We start from the raw sequence: 25,710 nt of genomic DNA, 5'->3' as shown, positions 1-25,710 counted from the left end.
AGAGGGTCTTTATGGGTACAACTTTACCCTTATTCTTTGGTATCTTCACTTATATATGATTGTATAGTGTGTACTTATACAAGGGGTGACTCCTCGGCCTTTGGCCATTAGCCTTTACCACAAGACATAGTTAGTGGGATATTCAAATGGATAACCAACTATGGATGACACATCTTGTGGATATACCCATGATCTCCTCATTTTGAGATACCTTTTGATTAGTTTCAACTACACTGCAGCTTATAGTTTCTCTTTCAATCTTCTTCTTTATTACACTAAAATAGAAGGGAGTTGGTGTATTCCCATCAACTTCCCACTTAGCTTTCAACAAGATTTTAGTTATTTGCACACTCTATGCTCCTTGATCCTTAAGGAAAGTCTCACACTCATGCAATAAAAAAATGACAACAAGATCATTAGGAGAGATAGAAAGAATAGATAGAAATCACCTCTAATTTAGGAATGTTGAATCCATAGCTGTTCTCCTATTGCAAGCAACAACTTTATCATTAGCAAGTGAAATAACTACATGATTGCATTTTATCCACACGTATGATGTCTACTTGCCCCTTTTTAGCCTCCATCCACACATATTTTGTCTTCATCACAAATTTGGGGTCATCCAAGAAGGGCATATTCAACCTAAAGGGTGGTAGTCCTTGGCTTGAACCACTTGGCAACAATACTCTAAACATCAACCGGACCATGTAATGGTTAGATGCAATGAATCCATATAAGTCTTTAATTTTGTTGTTAATGGATGCCAACTAGGCTTCATTATTACTATACAATCTATCTAACCTTGCCGCCTTACAAGAGCTCACTTGTTGACGATTGTGCCAACAAGTGAACACATAGGACGCACCAAGGAAGACACAACATCCTTAAGTTGGTGGGTGTTGCAAATCTTGCCACTTGTCTTATGCCTTGTTGATCATGCAACTTGTCATGAAATTGGTCGGTAGTATCATATGTCATATTCCAATCACCAAGAAGTAAGGTGGGCACATCAAGTACCCTTTCTACCAAGAACGACCATATTTCAAGATGACATGCACACATACAAGTAGATTTGCATTTCTTCTTCTGACACATTGATGGAAGCCATTATGATGCAATCTCCATCATTGGACCAATCCGAGCACATCCTTAATCATTACTATAGTGCTATTATATCCTCTATTACATGCCTTAACTAGGGTGACATAACCAATTGCCCCAAACAAGGGTGCATTTTCCTTGATAAGTCTAATTTCTTGCAAAGCCACAATATCAAAGTTTCCTTATCCTAAAAATCCAAAGATTGCCTCATTCCTCTATGCAAATCACATTTCATGAGATGCTAATGATTTTTCTAGAGGCTATATCTATCTCAATAATAGATATCCTCAAATGCTTCTTCATATACATCGATTCAGATCAATAAGAGGAATACATGAAAGCTTCTTGGGAGACAATTTATCTTTCTCCTTGCTACTAGTCTTTGTCTCAAACTTACTTAGATGGGGTCAAGTTTTCTTTGGTGGACGCGTGCTTATCTTTTTTTTTTGGTGGAATCTAGTCTTGTGTTTATTGAGGAGCTATCCATCAGTGCCATTCGCCTCCTTTTTCCCAACATGCATAGCCTTTGTTTTAGGTGCCATTGCCTCAACCAACTACTTGCTATATGTGGTTCTTTGCTTGTCGTATAGTATCAACTTAGCTCTTCACCTACACCTCTACGACTTTATCGGTCTCTTCTAGCTTCAATGGATGGACAACCCTTGGCAAATTTCCCACATTGCTTGCACAAATTCTATGCATAAGGGAAATGCCAAACTTGACCTATAGAAAAATACCAAAACCATTAGGATCCCTAACTTCTAAGTATTCAAGTGGCTCAAGCTTGCAATCCCAAAGGATGTAGATCTTCATCTAGTTTGAGGGCATGCATAATTGATGGTCATGCATACACATTAAAACCTTTCCCAATGAACTCACAAGCATTAACAGTTTCTCATCTAGCCAAATAGGAAAATCCTAGAATGTGGCCCACAGAGGCCATTCATGTTGAAGCACAACATCAAGAGCAAATGTTGGACTCCATGGCAAACAAAAGACTATATTTTCTCTAAATCCAACAATACATCCAAGAACCCAATCTCATTCTACAGTAGGAGAACTAAATAGTGCCATGGAAAAACCTCTCCTGACAAAGTGGAACTATTGCAATATGCCATTCCCGTGAAAGGTAACCAAGAACCATATTTCATATTCCAACTCACTTGGAGGCATGCCCATAGAATAGAAAAATATGCAACAAGGTTGACACTAAGCAAAGTGTTGGTTGATGCAATGGAATTACAATGATACCATAGCTTGAAAGCATTTCTTTCTAGTAGCTAGGACTTTCTTTTGGACAACATTTATTGAGCATGCACTACTTACGCATAGTCGCCTTCTCTGCTTCATTCAAATGAGCTACAAGTCATCTTGGAATAGCATTGTAGCCCATTTCATGGTGGCTCCATCCTTAGTCATGGAGAATTCCCCAAGTTGTGCTTCATCACATCCTAAGCAATAGGGTGCTTACCCATAGAGTGCATGTATGCACAAAGGGTGGGGGGCATGTGTTAGCCTTAATGACCACTTAATGAGACCACCCATGTTTTACTACAGCAAATGCCACATTCCACTAGAGTCCCCCCCACTCACCCCTCCTATGTTCTCCAGATGTAGAGAGAGTGCTTTACAAAAATCAATTGGGTTTTATGAATGTGTGGATTAGTATATTGAGTTATCCATAAACTATGATTACCATTAAATATGGGAAACATGTAGAACACTCTAAAGGCATGCCTTTTACTTTAAGGAATTGGAAATGAAAACCAGTAGAAGACATATGGTTCGAAGACTTTCTAGCTAGTCTTAGTTCTTATTATGGTAATAGCATAATTGAGAGTTCAAGAATTTTCCTAAATCTCCCACCAAAAATATCATCTGATAATTTTATGCCTCTATTTGATGAAAATTAAAAGTCTTGTTTACATAGACACAACCTTTATAGATCGATTATGGATCATATAAGTTATTGCTACCAATATAAAATACATAATTGATAGGTGTATTAGATCTTATCTACTAGTACAAAGTCTTCAACTTTTAAAAAAAATAATGCAAAGTCAAAAGATTATCTTACATTGATATGTACATAGTAAGGGATGGGTTTTAATGTGAAGTCAAAAGGTGTAGTGCTATTGGCTAAAGCTTCAAGAATGGCTCAAGTGCATGACAACATCACTTGGAAAATGGCTCTTTTGTGTCAAAAAGGAAGGATATCTTAGATTACTTTTGAAGTATGGTGGGTAATCAAAAGTGTAGTTCTTATTAAGATTTGGGAGGCTAGATATCAATTACTTCTTTAGGGAAAGCTTTGGATTTTGTCTAATCCATCATATGATTTGGGTAAATTATATTTTTGGGTGACATGGCTTCTTAAGGTCAAAGCTAAATATGTCACAACTAAATATTTGTCATCTCTAGGCTTCAAATCTCTACCAGAGCTTGACTTTCTCTTTAAAATCTTCAAAATTAAAGAGGGATGCAAAATCTAGGGATTTTATTTGAAGTTGTACGTGCTTATCTAATTAATTTTGAAAATAGTATATCTAATTCATAAAGCCACATTAAGTTGTGTTTTACTAGCATATGTAAAGTTAGTGGAAGGAATATATGAAGAGTATCAATGGTGAAAAAATAGTTTGTTACTAGAGTAAAGTAAAAGTTGTACTGAAAGAGAAGATATCCCCATGTAACAATGAGCTTATTAAACAAATTATAGCTAAAGCAAAAAGGTGTATTTCTTGAAACTATATTTACATTTTGAAATCTTCATAAGTGGCTCCTAGATTGGCTACAAAGCAATTAGTTAGTTATTCTCCCAAGGCTATACTTCACTTTTGAGGTTTGAATGTAACTCATGCAACATCTATTCAAAATCTAGTGTTGCGGGTGCAATCCTCACATTAGAAAATTGAAGTAGTAGCTAATTACATGGTAATGAAATCCCAAGTATAGTCCTTGCCATGATGTTTCATCCTATGCACAACCATCGGGATCCCTAACACCTATCATCCTTTGCACAACCAAAGTGATCACTTGTATGAGTACCTTATCTTATAGAGGGAGCCTGTAACAGGTGTTTATACATCCATTACTTGCAACTAAATATGAAAAGTTGAAACATCAACTTGTTTATCCTGCAAAAGTATTGCTTGTTGGCACTCATTGACTATAAACATTAATTCAAAATTTAGGCTTCTCTATAGTATTAAAAAAAAAAGTGTTATGAGAAAAGCCTAGTTCAATAACATTCTATGAAGTTAAGAGACTCCCCAAAATATTATCTAGGCTATGTTTGTATGCGTGTATTGTCCAAGAATATAAGTACAATACCCCTATTTTATCCTTGATTTTAGTTTTCTTGACATTTATGAATTGATGAGAAATTTTTCTTTTTCATTAGAAAACTTCCAAATGTAACCTTATAAGAGGCATACTTTAGCTTAACATCAAATTTGATGTAAGATCTATTCTTTAAAAGTTGATATGAACTCAAAAGTGTATAGCCCATTGGGAACAATGTTAGAATAAAATAATACTAGACAAAAAATGACATTGAATAGTGAAATTCCTATTATCCAATACTATTAATAAGCTTTTTATCAAAAGTGGCTTATTACAAGGTCATAAATGTAACACAATTTTGTAAGATTAGCACTCTTATACTTAATTGTGATTAGTATTCATTTACTTCCATGAGTATATTGAGCGATTTCATGCAACTATGATGAGATTTAGATGAAATATAGAATACATAGGCACAATTGCTTAGAAGAATTGATAAGTCATATCTACCAAAGAGTGTCTACTATGGACGAAATGTGGCTAACCTAATGTTGCATTCACATTTTTCCATAATGTCCTTGGAAAATATTTGGAAAGAATATACATTGGATCATGGATCCACATAGGTGGTGCGTGTATGTGTGTGTGTAGGTAGGAGGATCATTGGACGATTTGGAGCTTGGTGTTATGGCCATCTGGATGAGACCTAGATTGAGCCATTATTGAGTAGGATGTTTGAAGAAATAAGCATTCCATTACTATCTTGAGATTGAGCCATTATTTAGGAGGATGTTTGAGGAAATAGGCATTCCAATACTATCTTGATATTGAGCCCCAACAACAAGTGGCTAAAGATTTTTCATGGTAAGTTATGGAATAATTCATTCGATGAATCCACAATTTAGAAAGATTAGATTTTTAAACTATCCATTAAGATGAAACATCTATTTCAAATGATCATGGTTTTTTAAACCAATCATACTAAGAGGAAACATCTATTGAAATCTCTACATTTCTTGTGCAAAGTTAGTTTGCAAGTATTTAAGTGTGAAATGCAAAGGAGAGGAAATGAAATTTTAAGTACCTATAGTTAGAGATATTAGCTAGCCATCTAAAATCCCTTTTATGGGTTTTGTAAGAATCCATAAGAAAAGGGAGACAAAGAAAAATAAGTGATAATGTAAATTTCAAGGTTCCAATGAATGCAAGAAGACAATAAGGGAGCCCATGAGAATTATGGTGGTTTTCTCAAGGTTTTGACCATTGATTATCTCAAAGGAACATAGCAGTTAAGACAAAAAAACTTGATTGATTGAATTATGTAGAATGCATTTGATTCTAGTATGCATTTGACTTAACAAAATATAAGCCAGATCTAGCATTAAGTACCTAGTACTAGATGATAAGCCTATGGCTATGTTACCACCCGACATGTTGCAAAGAGCTAATGCTAACCACAATAAGTACCATTGAGCCATGGGCTGATAGTGCAAGGTTTCCATGATAGGATAAGCACATGTTTAGGTCAAATCAAACCTTCTTGAAGACAGGCAAAGTAAAGTCCTCATTGCAATATGTACAATTTTGCAAATCAAGGAGAGTTATCATTGGGGGCTTTATGCAGTCTTGAAATGAAAAGTGGTTAATCAAAGGTTCGAAATCATAGTTCTCACAATTGTACTAAAGATTGGATTTTTAGCTAGAAGGATACTTAAGGCCACATGTTTTCCACTTTTTGATTTAGGAACGATTTTTAGGTCATACGTAACTACATGTTTGGAATCCTTTAATGAGTAAAATTGGGGTTATAGAAGTGACAAACATTGATGATTATTATTCAAGAAACATGCTCATGAATTGGTACAAAATTTTAGAGAAAGTGGAGGAAAGTCCATCCAAAAGAGGTGGAGAGAAAATTTGAGAAAGGGAGAGATATATCTTGCAAAAAAGAGAACTCTTTGAAGAGCAACTTGAAGTGGGATCTTTTGATAAATGAATGGGGATACAACATATGGATAGAGTCTTTGGATTTTGTATTTTTGAGGAAAACTTTCCTTCCATAAGTAAATCAAAAAGAAAAATTAGTAAAATTATAAAGCTAAAGTTGATATCACATTCATCAAGAGAAACACCTTTGTTGTTGAGGTTGCTAGAGGCCGAACTCATAGAAAAAGGATCATGACACTCAAATCTATTGCCAACATTCATTTGACTTTGTGCCATATTGGCCTTTTCTACTCCCTCGTGAAGAGAAGATTAGAAGTGATTACTATTAGACCCCAAAGTAGAGTTTAAAACAAGATCGTGAAGGAAGCTCTTACAAGGAGGACTAAGGTACATTATAAATACTCCTCCTCATGCTACGGTTTTGGATCATTAGATCAACTGATATTGATGCGGAGGCCTCTTTTGTCTGTGCAATGGCCCCAAACTACCAATGAAGGTGCTCAGAACTTGTTTCTTTACAAAGGAAGGAAACATTTGTCAATTAGCATCACTATTTCGGTAGCTTAGGAGACTACCATAACAATATGTGGAGGTTTTCTTTGTAATCATGAGAACAAGTTAACTACAAATGGGGAAGACCTTCATGAAGCATGTGCAACAATTCTAGTTTAAAAAAAGAAGCATGACTTGTAAAGAGTACCTAGTAGAGATTTGTTGAGATTATGAGATTGTGGTTAATGAACCACAAGGCATTTTGCCTTCAAGAATCAAATAACACTAGAAGATGGATAGAATTAATTCAAAAATCATGTTCCTTATTTGTTTTCGTATCAACGCATAAACAAAGCATAGGGTCATCTTGTTTACATGGACCCCAAGAGTGAAGAGACACCATCTTGAGCATTCCTTGCCTACTCCCCATAACTATTTCATTTTGACCCTTTTCTTTAAGAAGGAGAAGCTAGTTGAACTAGGGAGCTACCAGATATCTATTCCAGAATAGGAGCTAACAGAGTATTTATTCCAAAATTCAAAGCTTTGTTCTTTCTGAATGGAGGTAGATTTTTGAGTAATGGGATGGAGTAAATGCATCCACATAGAGTTTCGAGTTCACCCATTTTGATGGTTGATTGAGTGTTTCCCAAGAAGTCGGCATGGTGTCTATTTCTTCCTCCAAAAATGTGGGAGGAATAGGGACATAAATTCAACAAGGGGAGAGCTAGAGGAACGAGGTTGGGATTCTCAAAGGAGAAAAGATCCTTATTTAGATTCCATCAATTGAGAATGGGCTTGTTTGTCTTCCTCCATAAACTTGTATAAAGATCCTCAAACAAAGATTTGATATCAATAAAAGCATCTTGAGGGTTGAAGAACTGAGTTTGTTTGAGCTTGAGCCACAATATATATCTAGTTGCAAAGGAAGGAAGGATTCAAACTCAAGTTCCCCATTGAGAGTGCTCCTATCAATTTTTGTTAGCTCCTTATGGAATTTTGGATCCTTAATGCAAGTGAGCAACCCTTCAAAGTTTAGGGGTGCTAGGAAGGGATCTCCATGGTCAAGAGCCATTATATTTGTATGCCATGCATTCAAGAATACAAGTGCAAGTTCTTATTTGAATCTCTTAATAATAGTAAAAAAAAGTAAGAGATGATTGAAATGTGTTATCAAGAACAAAAATCATAACATGCAACGATAGAAAATTCTTAAGAGTATATAACTGATTAATAGATCCTCACTCCCTTGATAGGGGGTTATGTATACAAAAGATTTCATGAGACATTACTTGTGTGGCTAGAATTGCAAGTTTTATAATTTTTAACAAACTATTGCATGAAAGGTTACACATCATAAGAGAGGAAGCTCTTGTTGGTGATGTTGAAAAGATAAATGTGACACTAGTTGTCACCCTCATCCATGGGAGTATACTTGAGCTATACTAATGAAGCTTCCATTTACAAATAATGATAAATATTAAGTCTAGTGCCTACAAATCAACCACAATCATAAGTTAGTGTGGAGTTCCAAAACAATAATGGGTTGTAGGTGCCAACAAATTATATTGGTCATTATTCTACCCCACCATAAAACACCCCTATATACAATTTTATTGCTTGAATAGGAACCCCTCTCCTCAATTTAATTGTGACATTGAGGAGCATGTGGATCTAAGTCATCACCAAAGAGAGAGATGTCCAAATGTTGTCACATGAGCAAGTGCTAACAATGTTGGAGCATAGAGATGTCTCATTTGACTCTTGAGAGAAGACTCTACATTTGATGATTACATTGAAGGTATAGGTACCAAAAAGGCTACAATTTTCTAATGGCTTGCCAAGTTCCACCCTTCTAGTAGATAATTGGTCATACTCAACCAATTTTAAAAAACAAATATGAGAATCAATCATTCAACCTAACAAAAGGCCAGGTATTAAACATTGTAGATTAGAAACTCTCTTAGATATTTAGAATCCTTGATGCAAAATATTTATGATTTCCATCTCAATCTCTATGTGTTTTGAAAGCCTTTACAATGTCAGAGTTCGGCTATGGTGCAAGCTATCATAGTTGATTAATGTACTATTGATGGCTTCCATTGTTGTGCTCACATCTCTTCAAAAGGTGCCTTGCAACAAATGATAAAGTGGGATGCTTAATATCCTAATCCCAAAAGTTGGACCAATCTCAACTATGGATCCTAGTACCTCATCTAATCTATATGGGAATATGCTCAATGTCTCCTCAAGATTTCCACAGTAGGTAATAAGGTGAAATTCTTAGTCTCATAGTACCCAAAGTTGGATCGCTTTCAATTGTGGCACATAGCACCTCATCAAATCTATAAATAAAAATTTTATCTTTTGAATTATGCAAAGGACCGTATAGTAATCCATGGGTCAATGGTAGCTTTGCTTGTAATATGCCCTCCACATCTAAGCCAATGTGTTCACCAATCCCTCTCAAAGCATGTAGAGCTCTATGCACACTTGGAAATCTTTAGTCATGCAAAAAGTATTCTAAAAGTAGTTAAACACTCCCAAGCAATAAAACCATATGGAACACTATAAAAGCGAACTTATATGAAACATCTCTAAAAGATAAACACATATGAAACAATTAATATTAATGGTTCTAAATTATGTATTAAGATTGTTATGTATCACAATGATTTGTGCTCCAAGATATCATGGAAACTTTATAAAGGATTAGCCACTATCCCCTCTCTGTTTCCATTTGGCAAGGGTGAATAGAGCTAAATTCTCTTCATGGCTCTCTAAACTTAAATGTCCCAAAAGAGTGAACTTGGACAAACCACTAAGTCAAATTGATTTAGAGCACCTATTATAATCAATGAGCATCTATTATTGTCTTCATTTATAAGGATGCCTTTATTCTATGGTTTGATAAAGTCCACTCCAAAAAATTCCAAAAGATAAAGTTTAAATACTTGTGAGTTTTACACACCTATATTCAATAGGTGGAACTTTGTGTCCCAATAAGTGGGAGTTCTCAAATTAATCAATGTTTACAAGTTTGGGACAACTTCTCAATCCCTTTCTAACCACAATGACAACAATGTCCATTGCATAGACATGGTAGATAGGGACAAAGTCTTCTTTTGCCTTGAGGTTATGTATTCTTGCCTTCCAATGTTTCTTCAAGACGTATATTAGAAGCCTTAGGTGGTAAATAGATAGAGAGCTACATGTATACCCACAATTCAACCTTAAACTCCTCCTTCACCTAATTTTATTGTCAAATATTGTATTGTAAGCTCTATAATGCCATCCCTTTGAGATGACATCCTGTATGTTTGTGTTTTCTTTTCACCCAACATATTCGTAGGTTTACTTTGCATACCAAAGACATCTCCATATGAACTATCAATTTGTAGGCTATCAAGTACTCTTCTTATAATTCCATCTTGGGCATAATGTACGTGTTTTCAAGCCTATTTTATTCAATAGACCTAACTAATTTAAATTCAAGCCTATCAATTTAATTCACAAGATAGCCCATGTAAGTTAACAGCCTTGCAATAAAGGGGAAATAATTTTAAACATTAGAGATAACACAAAGTATATGAAAAATATGCCTAAGGTTAGCCAAGCTGCTACGAGAAAAGCTTAGAGGAACATAAAATTGGCAATTTTAGCTATGAGGATGCTACACTTTATTTTGGTGCTATCCTGTGAATAGCCCAAAAATGCGTCCAAACTAAAGTTTTGATTTGTTCTCTCACTCTACATCATATGAAGATTCAAAAGCACTTAGTTGATTAATCACAAAGCATGTTTAGCTATTATCTATAGTGCAAAGAGTGATTGTGGGCTAATCTAAAGCATAAAGAACTAAGAAAGAGTGCTATCTATAGTGGTGGACAATAATAAACAACAGCTTGCCTCAATTCGGATCAATCACAACCCTCCAGAACTAATCATGATCAACCTACAATCACCTAGTTGGCTCTAAACTAGTTTAGAGAGCTAAAGAGAAGGGGTTGGCCACATCCATGTAAACATAAGGAAGCCCCCATTTTCAAAAACAATAGTGTGAGAAAAGTTTGTGCCATTTGATTCTCTCTATATTCTAATTTCCATCCCATATCCTACCCATATTCTGCTCCTATTACCCCAGATGCTCCCCATCTTGTCTAATCATCTAAAAGGCAATATATCTTTTTTCCCAACATTAAGTTTTGCTTGCTAACCTTGTTATTATAGCAATAAATCGAGTCCATAATCATTCCCAAATTAGTCTTTAATATTATGATTTCACTTTTCTCTCCCATGTTGCATGAGTGTTCTTATATATTCGAATCTTTTGCATTGGAATTGAAGATGATGCAGAAGTAAGATATGCATTTCTATAATTGTTTGTCTAGGAATAAGCTAGGCTTTCACCCCATGAATACTTGCCCCAATACATAGCATGCCAAGTATATTGCAAAACCATCCTAGAAGGGCTAGGTAAATGATGTGATGACCTACTTGGATATTCTTTTCAAACTATGAGGGGCTAGGACCACATAGGCAATGGAGTAGGCTAAATTTTGGTTTCCAATGAGAGGACTCTAATAGGATATAACATGTCCTTAGGGTACTTTAGAACCTAATAAATTTCCTTACCAAGTTTGGTTATAATCCAAGTTGGTATGGGAGGGGTATGCACTCCAAAAGCAGGGCACCTAAACAAAACTATATATAGAAAACTTGCATTACAAGACATGCAAAAAAATTTGGGGGAAAAAGGCTTAAGATTTGACTATGGTCTCTTTTGAAAATTTATGGCTTGGAAGTGGGACTATAGTTTTGCTTTGGAGAGCTTGGCAGTGTTATGGATTCCCCTCGGACCCGATCATGCGCATCGCACCACGGACCATCTCAACATGTCATCCCAACATAACATGTCACAACATAACATGGTCTCCCCCAACACGATGTGGCATCTCCACACAACATGGCCCCCCGGCACTCCATGGCATCTCAACACGACATGGCACCTCAGCACAGCATGGCACCTCAACACAACATGGCACCCCGACACAGCATGGCACCTCAACATGATATGGCACGGTAATGCGACATAGCATGGCACTAGCGCAACTCAACAATCCATCATCTTATATCCCCCCAATGGGCAGGGAATCCTTCAAGTCGCTTGATATTTCTTGGTGCTTATGCAAGGACGCACCCCCGAAACCCTTCACGGTAGCATAACACCCCACTCACCTCTCGCCCCACCAAAAGTCTACCCATCCCCCTCACTCTCATTGTTTTCACTCACCATCCCCACTCACCTATTACGGGTGGAAGCCCCGAGCCACCTAACCATGCCCAGGCGACACACACTACGGCCCCATGCCGCGACGTGCCCTTGGAGAGCCAGGCCTCGAGAGGAAGTTACCTCCATTATACACTCCAAAGCTTTGAATCAAAATATATGACTAGTTTTCCAAATGGTTGTTTAGTCTCAATAGGATCTTCTAAGAAAGAAAAATAAGTCCTCAGTACCTAATACTTGGTATAATGTTCTTCATATCTACTTGATGACACAATTGTATCCTAGACTAGAATAGAGGTGGCTAAAAAATGAATGTTTTTGTCCATGATTGAATTGTTTGTCACAACTATTGAGTAATGTCTTAATGGGATATTGGATCTACTTGAAAGGGGTGATTTACTATGGGTATGGTTGCCTTGCTTTTGTTGACTCTTGTGATACTAGAAGCTCCTTAAGTAGGGCATACTCATTCTAATGCCTATGATTGGTTTAGACGATGGATGTTGCATGGATGTGGACCACCTCCATGGTTTCAATGTGGAATATGATTGAACTTGGAAGGTCATTGCTCCATATACTCGCCAAAGGTCAAGAGGCGAAAAGACCACCATAAGGGCAAGGTTCAATCCTACAACAACTTGGGGCTCACTCTAGACACTCTTAAATTGGTCCTAGAACAAAGATAGAAAAATACATGGCCTAACATCTATAGAGATTGGGAGACCCAATTTTAGATAACAATGGATCATGGTATCCATGTTCTCTAGATAGAAGTCCCAATGTATGGGATGGTTTTATGGTGAGGCACAACGCCTTGGAGAAGGTACAGATTTAAACTTATCTTTGCAACTTATTTTCCAAAAGATTGTTGACACTATTTTAGTACCTATGACTTGAGTTATGTAAACAAACTTGTGCTAAAGGATTAATCAAGTAAGTTACTTTTATTTGTCCACATCAATTACACTAGGGTGCTAATTAGGTAAGTAAAGTTGATTTGGGCACATGCATGGATAACAAGTGGACGGTTCTGACTAACATGAATGTCTTATGGATGAATGGACCTAATTAGTCAAGTGGCTTCTCAACAAGATTAGGAAAAATGCCAAAACATTAACTTTCTTAGAATTTAAGTCTTAGATCCTAGCATAGCACCATTTTAGGGGGACGGTTGAGACCATGCCTTATGGATAGAGTGATTGATGTTCTACTCTCTCTTTTTTCTCATTCTCATTGAACCAACATGGTGCTAGCCACTTTGATTTTTACTTAATCACACAAGTGAATTTCTTAACTGGATGCTAGAATTCCATTTGAGTGACCTCAATTGAGTCTAGGAACCTCAGGTCAATCCTTGTGACTTTCTTGTGATTCAAGTCTTAGATCCCACCATAGCATCATTTTAGGGGGATAGTGTGATACCATGGCTTATGGGTAGAGAGGCTGATGTTCTACTCCCCCTTGTTTCTATTCTCATTGAACCAACACGATGCTAGCCACTTTGAAATCTAATCAATCATGCAAGTGATTATCTTAACGGGATGCTACAATACCATTTAATTGACCTCAATTGAGTCTAGGAACCATAGATCGATCCCCCTAGGTCAAGCTAGATAGTTTTCATATGAGGTAGATCTATAAGCTTTCTATGCGACTAATCCCATGCATTCCATGGATCCCAATAATGTCACTTAGAATACACAATTGGGTGACTACTAAATATTATTCCCCTAGTTTTCCAAGAGGTACATCCCATTGGGATTTTATTTTATTGAAGGACTTACATTTTAGGGATTTCTAATGTTTGACTCAATTATCAGCTAGATGTACAAAATTTTGACCCCTACTTGGTGGTTCCATGTTCTCTCCTAGTTGAACCCTACTTTTTAAACTACTGTGAAGGCTTCATTTCCTTATGCAAAGTTTGAAAGATCCACTCATGCTACTTTGAAGACTATTTCTCCTTGTTTCTATTTGAGATGGTTCTCAACATATTCATTAGGTTTGAGTACCTCATTTGATTCTCAAGGCCCTCTTCCTCTTTAATAGCAACATGATGTGGAGAGGGGGCCTTAACTCCTTTTTCACCTTTAGTATCGACAGGATGATGTGAAAGGGGTGCTTTCCCTCATCTACATCCAAGGATCAATTTGACATCCTTTTCCACTTGTAAGGGTATAGCTCTAGTGAAAACCTTACTATTCTAGTATTTCCTTTTTGCATTCTCATGTGTACTAGTATTGTGTATGCTTAGCTAGAGCACTTGGAACTAAAAGACCAATTGGAAAATAATCTGAGTGAAAATACTTGCATTGTGAAACATTATTCCTTTTATCCACGAAGAGAAGACTTGGGGACACTTTTCTATTTGACAAAAGTCAGGCAGACCACTATTTACACCACACATCATTTCCCCATCCTTGAAACCCTAGGGGAATGGAATTTCACTATACTCCTTTCATTATTGTCAATTAGAGGAGGAGAGGAGAGAGAAAACATATAAAATTCTCTTAAAAAATGAGTTGAACATTGAATCTCTCTAACTTGATACAATGTGCACTAACCTTTTATACTCTAAGGTTGCAATTATAACTTCCACATAGAGCATCCTCTTTGAGCAATGCTCAACACACAAAACTTTGTTTTCTCATACTCTTTAAGCTCACACATTGATACTTTATAATTCCCAATTATTGCTAAAGGGTTGATCCATGGTTACATTACCTATGAGCTTTTTGGATAGCAAATATTCTGGGTTATGTCCATATTTTTTTGGGTAAAAAAGGGCCATTAGATTTTCTATTGCATTCTTCTTGATCCCGTAACTTTCTGTTTGCTTCATAACCTATGTAGATTTTCTCCCCCTAAACGAGGAGTCATTTAATGTGTTGCACACACATTCTCTCACTAGATGTTGTAGTTTCCAACATGATAAGCATAATTATTGTCTCTTACATGCATGGTGACCATACTTTCCACACTTGTAACAAGATTTGAAACATTGATTGAGTGTAATATTGATCGCATTCACAATAACCATATCTAATTAACCTAGTCTTGCATTTCAAGCATGCCATTGTTTATAATGCCAAAGTCCATGTGTGTTCAGTTTTTCAAAACAATGTCTTTTACCTTGACAATATCCAACATGTGAACTTGTATAAATCTTTTCAAATGCATGATGATTCCATTGATTATCATTATTTAACAAAAAATTGAAAATTTTCTTTAAACACCATTATTGCTTTGATCAATATTGCAATTTTCATGACCTTAATATATTCTTCTTTTTCAAGAAGCATGTGCTCATTATTATCAAGTGACTTTTCTCATAATTCCAACTTCTCTTCTCTAGCTTGTATGGCAAGATCCTTTTCTTGTAGCATGTTTTCACAAACACTAAGTGAATTCTCATTTCCTTAGAATCCAAGATTTTTCAATTTTTTATACCTCATAGGATTTCGATAGCATACTTTGCTTTGAATGAATTTGTAGTTTCTTGGTCCATTCACGTATCATCAATATTATCTAAAAACCAAGCATGCAAATCCTTTATTTCACATTCTATATTTGCTACATTACAGCAAATGTATCCATGTCATTAACATGCTTTACATTCTTAAACTTTAGGCATCTATCCTTTACTTTCTTATTGCTCTTGTAGTTTTAATATGTGGGACCCAAAAACCTTTTTCTCAAACCTTAAGAATGCAAATCGCACTGCAATCTTGTTATAGCAATGGCAATGTCAACCGACAAGAATTCCTAGCAAGCAATTTTAATTTGCATGATCACTCATATCATGAAGTAAGCTCAACAAGGCTTCAATATTTATCTTAAATCAAATAAAGTTACTTAAATAGGTGCCAAACATTTTTGAAACACAAATCTCAATGTGCTTCCAAAGGATTACAATTTCTACTACCTATGATGCAATTTATGCATGGCTAACACAATCTCGACAGCATGTAAGAGAGCATTCACATAGGGCATGTGGGCAATGGTCAATGGCTAAAAATGTGTCAATAGTCCTTATACATGTGTAATTAGGGCCAAGTTTCCATGAAGAATAGCAATATCAATGCACTATCAAGGAAACTTTGAAAAATAGCACAAGCTAAAGTAGTCACTTCTTTTTTGTGAATGCAAATTACAGCTAAGGTTCCAAATGGTGGCATACATGCAAATTAAGGTTTTCCTTTTAATTTGATATTTTTTCAATCTATTAAGACCCCCCATATAGTTCAAGCAAATTTAAATTGAGGAGTCATTTATAGACTATCCCCCTTTCCCTTATATTCTACTACAAACCCCACAACCTATCTATTATGCGTGCAACTACTATGAGCTTGCAAGGGATACTTTTTTGTTTCCTACAAGGTTTATGCACAATCCTTCTAATCTATAGGTTAGCATCTCCTTATCTAATGGTCCTTTCAATCTATCATGTTGTGTACCACTAGTTGTTTCAAAGATCCATTATGAAATCCAGAACTAAGAACTAGTCTACCCCAAACATACAAGTGCATCCTTTGATGGGCACAAGGTGCCACACACTGATTCATAGCAAAGTACCCTTTACAACTTGTTTAAATGTTCATCATTGAAATGATTCATCAAAAGGCTTTTGTCAATGTTGTAATTGATTTAACTTTCAATTCACATTCATGTATGACATGTTACTTAGAAGAGCAAAGCATACATTTATTTTACTTTGTATTGAATACATGGCTGATTTTTGAATGTTGCAACCAATGTCCATAGGGATGAAAGCGTACACAATTAACATTTTGATTTTAATTTGTTTTTGACATAAAGAAGTAATATATATCATATGAAAGAGATCAAATTATGACAGTCGATACAAGAGTTGGTAGCTAAGCCAAGCTCTTAGCTTACCTAGCTCCCTTTGACTTATCTTACCCTTAGGGCTAAGCATGCTTACATACCACTAGGTTCTAGGATGGACTGGCCCCAAGGAGACTTGGTGAATGTCTTTGCCAAAATAATGCCAAAACAAACAGAAGCATACAACTTCGATGACAAAGAGGACATTCTAAAATGCAGGTAATTTGTTGAAACACAACATGCAAGATCTATGGAAATAGAGAGAGAGAGAGAGAGAGAGAGAGAGAGAGAGAGAGAGAGAGAGAGAGAGAGAGAGAGAGAGAGAGAGAGAGAGAGAGAGAGAGAGAGAGAGGGGGGGGGGGGGGGAGGATGATTTAAAACACATGTAATTTTTTGATAACAAATTTTCACCTCCATACTATAGTCATGCATAGCATACCTTGATAGAAGTGCATTACTTGAGAATCAAAAGTCAGCATCCCTTAAGAGAGAGAGGCATTGTAAAATGCATCTAATTTGTTGAAACAAAGAATGCAAGTTCTATGGAAAACACTTGAGAAAGAGGGCATTTTAAAATGGAGGCAATTTGTTGAAATAGAGCATATGACATTTATGCAAGATCTATGGGAACCACCAGAAAGAGAGGGGTATATTAAATTGCAAATAATTTGTTGATAGCTTGTTTGCACCTCCTTACTATAGCCATGCTTAGCATATCCTAATAGAAATGCATTCCTTGAGAATCAAAAGTCAACACCTCTTAAGATGCATTTTAAAATGCAAGGCAACTTTTTGAAACAAAGCATGCAAGGTCTATGGAAACTTGTCATGAGAGAGGGCAATGTTTTAAAATCCTAGTAATTTACTAAAATAAAGCATGTAAAATTATGCAAGATCTATGGAAACCCCATAAGAGAAGGTCGTTTTAAAACACATGTAATTTCTTGATAACAGTTAACCCTCAAACGAACAAGGTGGAAAATCTAAAACGGAAGACAAGGCCAAGGCAAAAGTGAAACGGAAGATGAAGGCGCACCAAGAAAAATATGAAAACACAAGATGTGCAGAAAAGTCCTAAATCAAGGAGAAAGACGCACAGGAAAAAGCACAAGTCAGTACTTTTGTAAAAGAGTGCAAGGCGAACCATGATTTATTTTAAGAGCACGGGCTTTCACCTGTGCAAATTGTAAAGATAGATGGGGAATAGGAAGGAAGCTAGGAAGATAGGAGGACAATGGGAAAAAGGACCTAGGCCACGATCGACCATGTAAAAAAGGGGATACGGGGATGACTCTCCAAAAGGGATATAAGGTTTTGTATATAAAGTTGAAAAGTGAATGAGAAGCTCATTCTTGTGTGTGGCCAAAAGTAGCTCTCCTCTTCTTCTTCTTCTTCTTCTTCTTCTTCTTCTTCTTCTTCTTCTTATTCTTCTTCTTCTTCTTCTTCTTCTTCTTGCTTGCTTGCTTGAGCTTGTGCTTGAGAGAGAGTGTGTGAGGGAGTGAGTATGTGAGGGTGAGGGACTGTGGTGGAGAAGCTCTCCATCTTCTTCTCTCTTCTTCTCCTCTCTTCTCTTCTCTTCTCTTGCTCGTGGCAATGGAGCACGGAGCTTGAGGATTGAGCTTGCTTGAAGCTTGAACTTGGATTGTGGAGCTACTGGAGTGCTCAAGAGAGGAGGCAACTAGATCAGGCATGGAGGTAAGCTCACTATACTACTCGGAGATAGATAGCGCGTCGACTATGTGAGAGGTAGCCATTAGTGCTCAGCTTGAAATGCTTGAAACAATAAGCGATCCGTGGGTCTTGGCGGTTGAGCTTGTTCTTGCCTCTACATTTTGGTTCCGTTGTCAGGACCAACAGATTCAAGCCTTGAGTGCTTGTGCGCTCCGAATCAAGCATCGAAGTAGGGTTTTCCCCGAACTGGTGCTTGAGGTAGATAGGTAGGAAGCGAGGGGGTTTAAAGAGGTATTTGATCTCCTTAGCAAGTAAGTTTTTGGTTTTTTGGATTTGGAAAAGCATGTTGGAGTAGTATAAGTTTTTTTTTTTAATGCATTAGGGTAGGAAAAAACGGACAAAAACAAAGAAAAATAAGCAATAGGGTTTCTGTTGTCATAATAGGGCATGAGGGTTTGATTTGTTTGCCGATTTGCATTTTGGAGTTTATTTGCTATTCCAGATATATACAACTCTTCTCCTCTATCCATAACTTTGATCTGGAGGTGTGTGCGATACGTCATGACCTGAGTCATGCAATTTGAGAGATTTATCATTGTGTCAGCCAAAATCGTGTTGCGTTCAGCCCTTCCAGGTGACATTAATTCTAGGCTGCATCCCAAAATCGGCCCATGGCCCTCGGCCCTCCTATGTTCCGCCATTCGGCCCACTACCACCCAGACGCCCACCACTCTGCCCGTCCGAATTGACCATTCGGACCAACTTTGCATTCGGCCCACCTTACTCAACCCTTGGCCCGATCAATTCGGTCCACTACCATTTGGCCATTCGGCCCTCAGACAACCACAATTGGACTCATCGAATTTGACATTCAGACCAATTACATTCAACCCTCGGCCATTCGGATGAGGCTGAATCGGACATTCGGCCCTTACAATTTGGACCTGTTAGGCCGAATTTGGATTTTTTCAAAAGTTTTAACTCGTAGATTCTAAAACCAATCTAGAGACCATATAGAGCCAAAAGCATGTCATAGATCTATCACTAGACTAAAATCTAGAGTGAGTAGTTCAAAAATTAGCTACAAACGGTCTTTCAAATCGTGCATGTTGTTTAGCGTAACGGCCCTGCGGGTCAGGGGGGATTGTTCCCCCCCCCCCCCAATGGATCCCCACAGAGGGGGGCTCTACCCCCTCCACACCTCCCCCAAGTAGGTTGAAGAGAAAACGTGTGCCATGACAAGTCCTCTGAATCAGATCCTAGTGTAGCGATGGCTCTACACAAGCATGGACTCTCACTTGCAAAACAACAACTGAAAGCCCATACCCAAACAAGGAAAAACAGAGAACCTAGAACCTCAATGGGCCAATCTAGCCAACAAGGGCAAAAATTCCACACCATAAAAACATGTATAGATTGCATTTGGACTGTATCTAGTCGAAGCAAAATACAACAACATCAAGCTACAATTGTGAGGATGACTAAACATGATAGTCCTGACAATGGATGCACCTTGAACGGCACTGCACAGACGACCCAAGACATTAGTAGAGAATCCAAATCTAGCTCTGCAGTTGGGGACTCAAAGGCATATATCAGAAGGCTTGAATTTATAAGCCAAGACCCAAAAGATGAAGACATAGTATGGCCTACTCATCTTAGGGTCAAAATCACCGCAAAAACAAAGCATTGTGTCAATGCTCTCATCAATGAATGAGTAGATTTTAATATCTTGACCTATGAAGCATGGACCCTACAAGGCCAACCAGAGCTCACACCGACTAATGCAACTCTTAGTCCTCACGGGGGACACTCACAAGCACTTATAGGAAAGTGCAAAATCCTTGTAACTATTGAAATGGAAAGCTTGCCTATCCTATTCCATGTTTCTCCAAATAGGGCTAATTGTGGAAAGGAAACCCTCCTAGGAAGACCCTTCAAAAGGACGATGAAGTGTGAGGCCAATTATGTAGTAAAAAGGATACACTTGACACTACCGGGTGTGAGGATAATCACAACCTTTAGCAAGGATGACCTCATCAAACCTCGAGGGAAAGACAATGAACATTCTGACATACAAGGCAAGCCTAGTAACGAGAGCAAGGACTTGTTAAAAGAGTTGATACAAGTGCATGTTGAACAGAGAGAACCAGTGAGCAAGGTCATGCTTGAAACAAGAAGGTCAGGAGACAATGCCAAGGATAGGCTTTTAACTTACAAATATAATAGAAGACCACAAAAGAAGCCCAAGCCTTACAAACGAAGGTATCAATCGAGAGCTAGCACAACGTTGCAATGGATATCCAAAGAGTTGCTATGTGCTCAAGGGTATTATGCAGGTAATCGATGGATTTGGCCCTTGCTAAACCGCCTATGTCAGCTGAAGGCTAGATGGTATCAAAAGCAAGGAAGCATAGGAGGAAATCCAAACGAAAATCCAAGTATTGAGTCAACAACGTTGGAATGATTGAGCCTCTCGCGATTGAAATCAAGAAACCAAATAGGACTGTTCGAGAGGTAGATCCTTAGCCTAGCATGCTTAACAAGCGGATATCAAATGTAACTATTGAGTGTGCACAAAGACCACTAGTGCCCAAGGAGCCTTTGACTTCCCAAGAGGATAATGAGCACCATAGGTGCAATATTGCTCATGATAAGGCTGATTGCTCAACAAAGCAAATGGAAGAATCGTCTAACAACAAAGAGAAAATCTTACAGTCAGTGCCAAGTCCACCCAGGAGTCCCAAATATCCTACACCCTCTTTCCCTAAACAGATAGAGGAAGCACAACAATAGTTGTCAAGTACATCTGCTTAATTCTAATCTCTATCTCCATCTAAGCTTCCTAATGTCCAAGATGCGGGACATGGCACCAACCTTAGTTTTCAGTCTAAGGATATGCATGTGCAATTCACCGTGACTAGCTCAAATGATGCTCGATCTTCACAAGTGAAGGTGCAAAGCGCAACAAAAGACACTACCACTTCTAATCAGCGTGAGGACTTGACACCATAGTCTACCAATAATAGCCAGTCCAATGAACAAGCCACTACTACTTCCAATCAGGAATCACAGCAGTCACATCCTTATGTCCCTTGCAGAACCTGTCCTTAGCAATTCACATGTGGAAGAGGTGTCACAACCAATATCCTTGACACCTCCAACACTTTCGAAGCACCTAAGGCCTAGGCTTGAGGAGAAATCTCTCGAAGATTTGGCCAAGGAGATGGCGCATCTGACCAATGAACCACAGATGAAGTGCATGATGAAGCTTGATCAAAAGATGATAGCCATCACACGTGTGTATGTCCATGTGGACATTGGAAAGCCAACACCAGAGCACACAAAGCTTATAGGTGAACCCCTAAGCAACAACATGTTTGCTCCCACTATGTAGCTGTCGTCACTGAAGAAGTCATAAAGGACATCCCAAAGGCCACAGCTAGAGAATTGCGCTTGATACCCTCACTCTATACTGCTCAATGTGAGATAAACAAGGAAAAGCTTGCGAAGCAATCAACCAAAAAGGGAAAGGACAAGGCAACTTTGTCCAAAAATGGTACTCCAACTAGAGTTTGGAAGCCAAAATTGGCCATCAACTAATGACACTCGCTGAGCAAAGGAAAGCCATTTGGCCATCAATACATGATCCCACGTACATTGCCCCAACCTCATTACAAGCGTTGGCGTCCATGAGGTCGAGCTTTCTGCCACTGTCCAAAAACATCCTTTTTATGATAAACTGCTTCTAGAAGAAGATCTACATGTGGCTAATAGGTTAGGAGTAGGCAGCATGGTTCTTGATGTTAGTGCATATGTATTTTGCCTCACTCAAGACCCTGCAATCCTAGATCTCTATGCTTCCCATCAATACAACCCTGACTTCTTCAGCTAGTTCTGTCCAAGCCTACATGACAAGAACCCTAAACCCTCTCTTGGTTCTATACTAGAGTCACCCAAACCTCTAGAGCAAGAGAAATAAAGCTCTAAACACAACACCCGCTCTGATAAGAAGCAATGGAGGCATGTTCCAATGGGTAAGGGCAAGAGTCTAGAGCACATGCCCAACCAAGAGCAACTGCCAATGCAATGGATAAGGGACTAAATGAAAGAGAATTTGCTAAAGAGCTAGACTCTCCACAAAGAGAGGCAGTTGTACTCTCACAACCTAGCGAGGTTGTTCAACAGGTCGTAGCTATGTCCCATGAGGACACACTAGAGAAAGAAAATGTTAAGACCCAACTAAGCACATCAACAAATGACCTAGTTCAGGGTCCTAACTCTTTAAAGGATACACCTCAATTGCCCAAGAAAAAGAGGAGAAAACAACGAAAATAACTGCAATCGCAAGTGGTGGTAGACACTAAGAAGATTGAGACCAAGGGTGGTGAAGAACTGAGGAATGAAGCATCAAGGCCACCCTTAAATGAACCCATTGCCATCTCTCCTAACATCGGTGAAACCTCAAACACATCCATGTGTTCTCATAAGTCAAAGCAACCATTACCATCAATGGTTGCTTGCAACACTCAATCCACTGACCACAACAAAATTTGCATTGACCAATCAAGAGTGGATACAACATTGTCACAACAGGGTAACAAAACTATACCAATCACATATGAGGAGAACCATGACACAATAGCAGCAAAGCCTCAGGAGGAGAAACATGAAAACCCCGAGGACATAAGCAATCCTAGCATTGACCAATCTTGCAAAATCTAGGCCTAAGTCCCCCAGCTATGCTAAAGTCCCAAAACCTTGCATGAGATAGCAACCAAGCAAGCCTTCATAGTGCATAGAAGTGTCACAGAGTGCTTGACCAAGTTGGATGCTAAACTCAAATTATTTGCATGTGTCTAGTCCTTCCAGACATGGGCACATTCCCTAGGGAGTAGCTTGAGGAATACTTGCCATATCTACTATCGTGGGAAGAAGAAGAATATCTTAACGAGCACTATGACAAGCTCCTACATGAACGCATGCAACTCATCTTTGACGAGGATGCTGACGAACTATGCTTAACTGTGACATTCAATGAAGCGCTTTGCCAACCAAAACTCTTAGAGATAGAGCAACTAAAGTGACACAATTAGAGAGTCGAAGTCAATTTGAAAAACGTTGGTTTGAAAACCGTGCTACAATGGTCGAACTTGGAGCCCAGTCTCAGAGAAGCGATTGGCCAAATGGTGGTCTCAAAGAGACCCGACCTATGTGGCACCAACTTCCTTTCGAGTACTGACTACCATTTGGGATATGGACTTAGCTAGAGCTAGCTAAGAGAACTTTCTGATTGATAAAAATCTCACTGAGGAGAAGCTACATGTTGCCAGTAGACTCGAACAAGGTACCATGCTACTCGATGCTGCGAAATATTTATTGTTATTGAGTGGGCTACCATGAGTACTAGATTCGTGTGCCACACTCAAGTAGAATCCTAAGTTCTACAATTGGTTTTAATCCTCATGAAGTGACATGGATTTATAAATGTGTATATAAATAAACAATGTGTTTTGTGACTGTGTATAGATAATACAAAAAAAAAAAAGCAAAGCCAACACACAAATAAGCAATGATAATCAAGCGCAGGTGATATGCATCCAAGTCAACACTATGGGATTCAAATAAGTGATGCCTTTTTTAGCTGCACCTACTCATTATGATTGAAGCATATGACTTGCACGTGCTCTCATGAGTTGTCAAGTGGATGCAGAATGACACAGGTCTTTGTATGAAAGCGTTCAATGTCCAAGTCACCATAAGATCACCCACCCCACAAAGAGCCATAACAAAAAAAGCAACAAAAATACCAAGAATAAAGAGCCATGATGGAAGTCCCATTGCTGAAAGAGAAAATCACCCTTGCAAATAAAGCATACATTGCATTTGAGCATGGCCCAAAGCATAGTCATTGGCTACTCTCTCTTTCTTGGCCAAACTCTACATGTAACTCACTGCAGTTACCACCTCAATTGTACCGATGTCTCACATGTTACAAAGAGGTTTGCAAAATCTCAAGTGTATCTCTCCATCTCAATAACTGTTCCTCTAGCAACAAGACTAGTAACACAATCATCCTTGTAATGTCCATTTTTCACAGCCTTTGGATCTCAACATTTCTCAGTCCAAATGAAAGGCTCATTGCATCAATGTATTGCATTGGTTATATTCATTTTTATTTTTTTTAAGGGGAGAGCAAAAAAAAAGAGTCCACCAGTGGCCTTGGTCGATTGGGTCTGTCCCTAATCCCCTACCCCTTCTACACATCCCCCACAAATGTTCAGGGCACATCAAAGGCATGACATACCTAGGGAGCTCGTCTCGCCCATGGTTAGACCTATCACCCCGAACCATTTACACAATTCTTTTTCGATGTCCATCTTAGTGCCATTGCAATCAATAGTGGTAAGCAAGGCATGGAAGACCATGGAAAGTACATTGTACTCTTCAACCATTACAAGTAGCCACCAACTACCAAAAGCTAAGGTGTCAAACAATGAGCTTAATTATGCTACGTTGTGTTGACAAAATCACAAATGATGTCTCAAAAACCTTCAAGTGTACTTCTCCTCAACATCGACAATTTTTCCACCCCATTGGACTTACTTCATCCACCCATTGCTACGAGGAACGGGACGACTAGCAGTCTTCTAACTACGTAATATCTAAGTATGCACATGCACTCACATAATATTTGCACCACAATATATACACAATTTGGGTCCCGAAGTGTAGGACAATACTCTCAGCTTGCTTAGAGCTCAACCTGTCTCCCAAACTAATCAAACTACATCTTCTACACGATAAGAAGACCAGCACTACCCCCATGGAGAGACCGCATATGAGAGGTTGCAAGTATTGAAGACTTCAACAAAAGTGTCATCATCCATTCATCAACATTGAACTCTAAATTCTTATCCTTTATCATCATGCAAGCCCACCAAAGAATCGTCACATGCAGAATCCCTAGACACCAACACCTGTGCCAGTCATCACTGCAACTGCCAACAAAGAACAACCCTATCTCCAACTATAACAACCCTATCACCATCAAATCCTACCAACACAGTATCCCC

The sequence above is a fragment of the Lygodium microphyllum genome, chromosome 11, assembly GCF_053477565.2.
Source record: "Lygodium microphyllum isolate KBCC chromosome 11, Lygodium_microphyllum_v1.1.10, whole genome shotgun sequence".
Lineage (NCBI taxonomy): Eukaryota > Viridiplantae > Streptophyta > Polypodiopsida > Schizaeales > Lygodiaceae > Lygodium > Lygodium microphyllum.
This window is presented reverse-complemented; position numbering follows the sequence as displayed.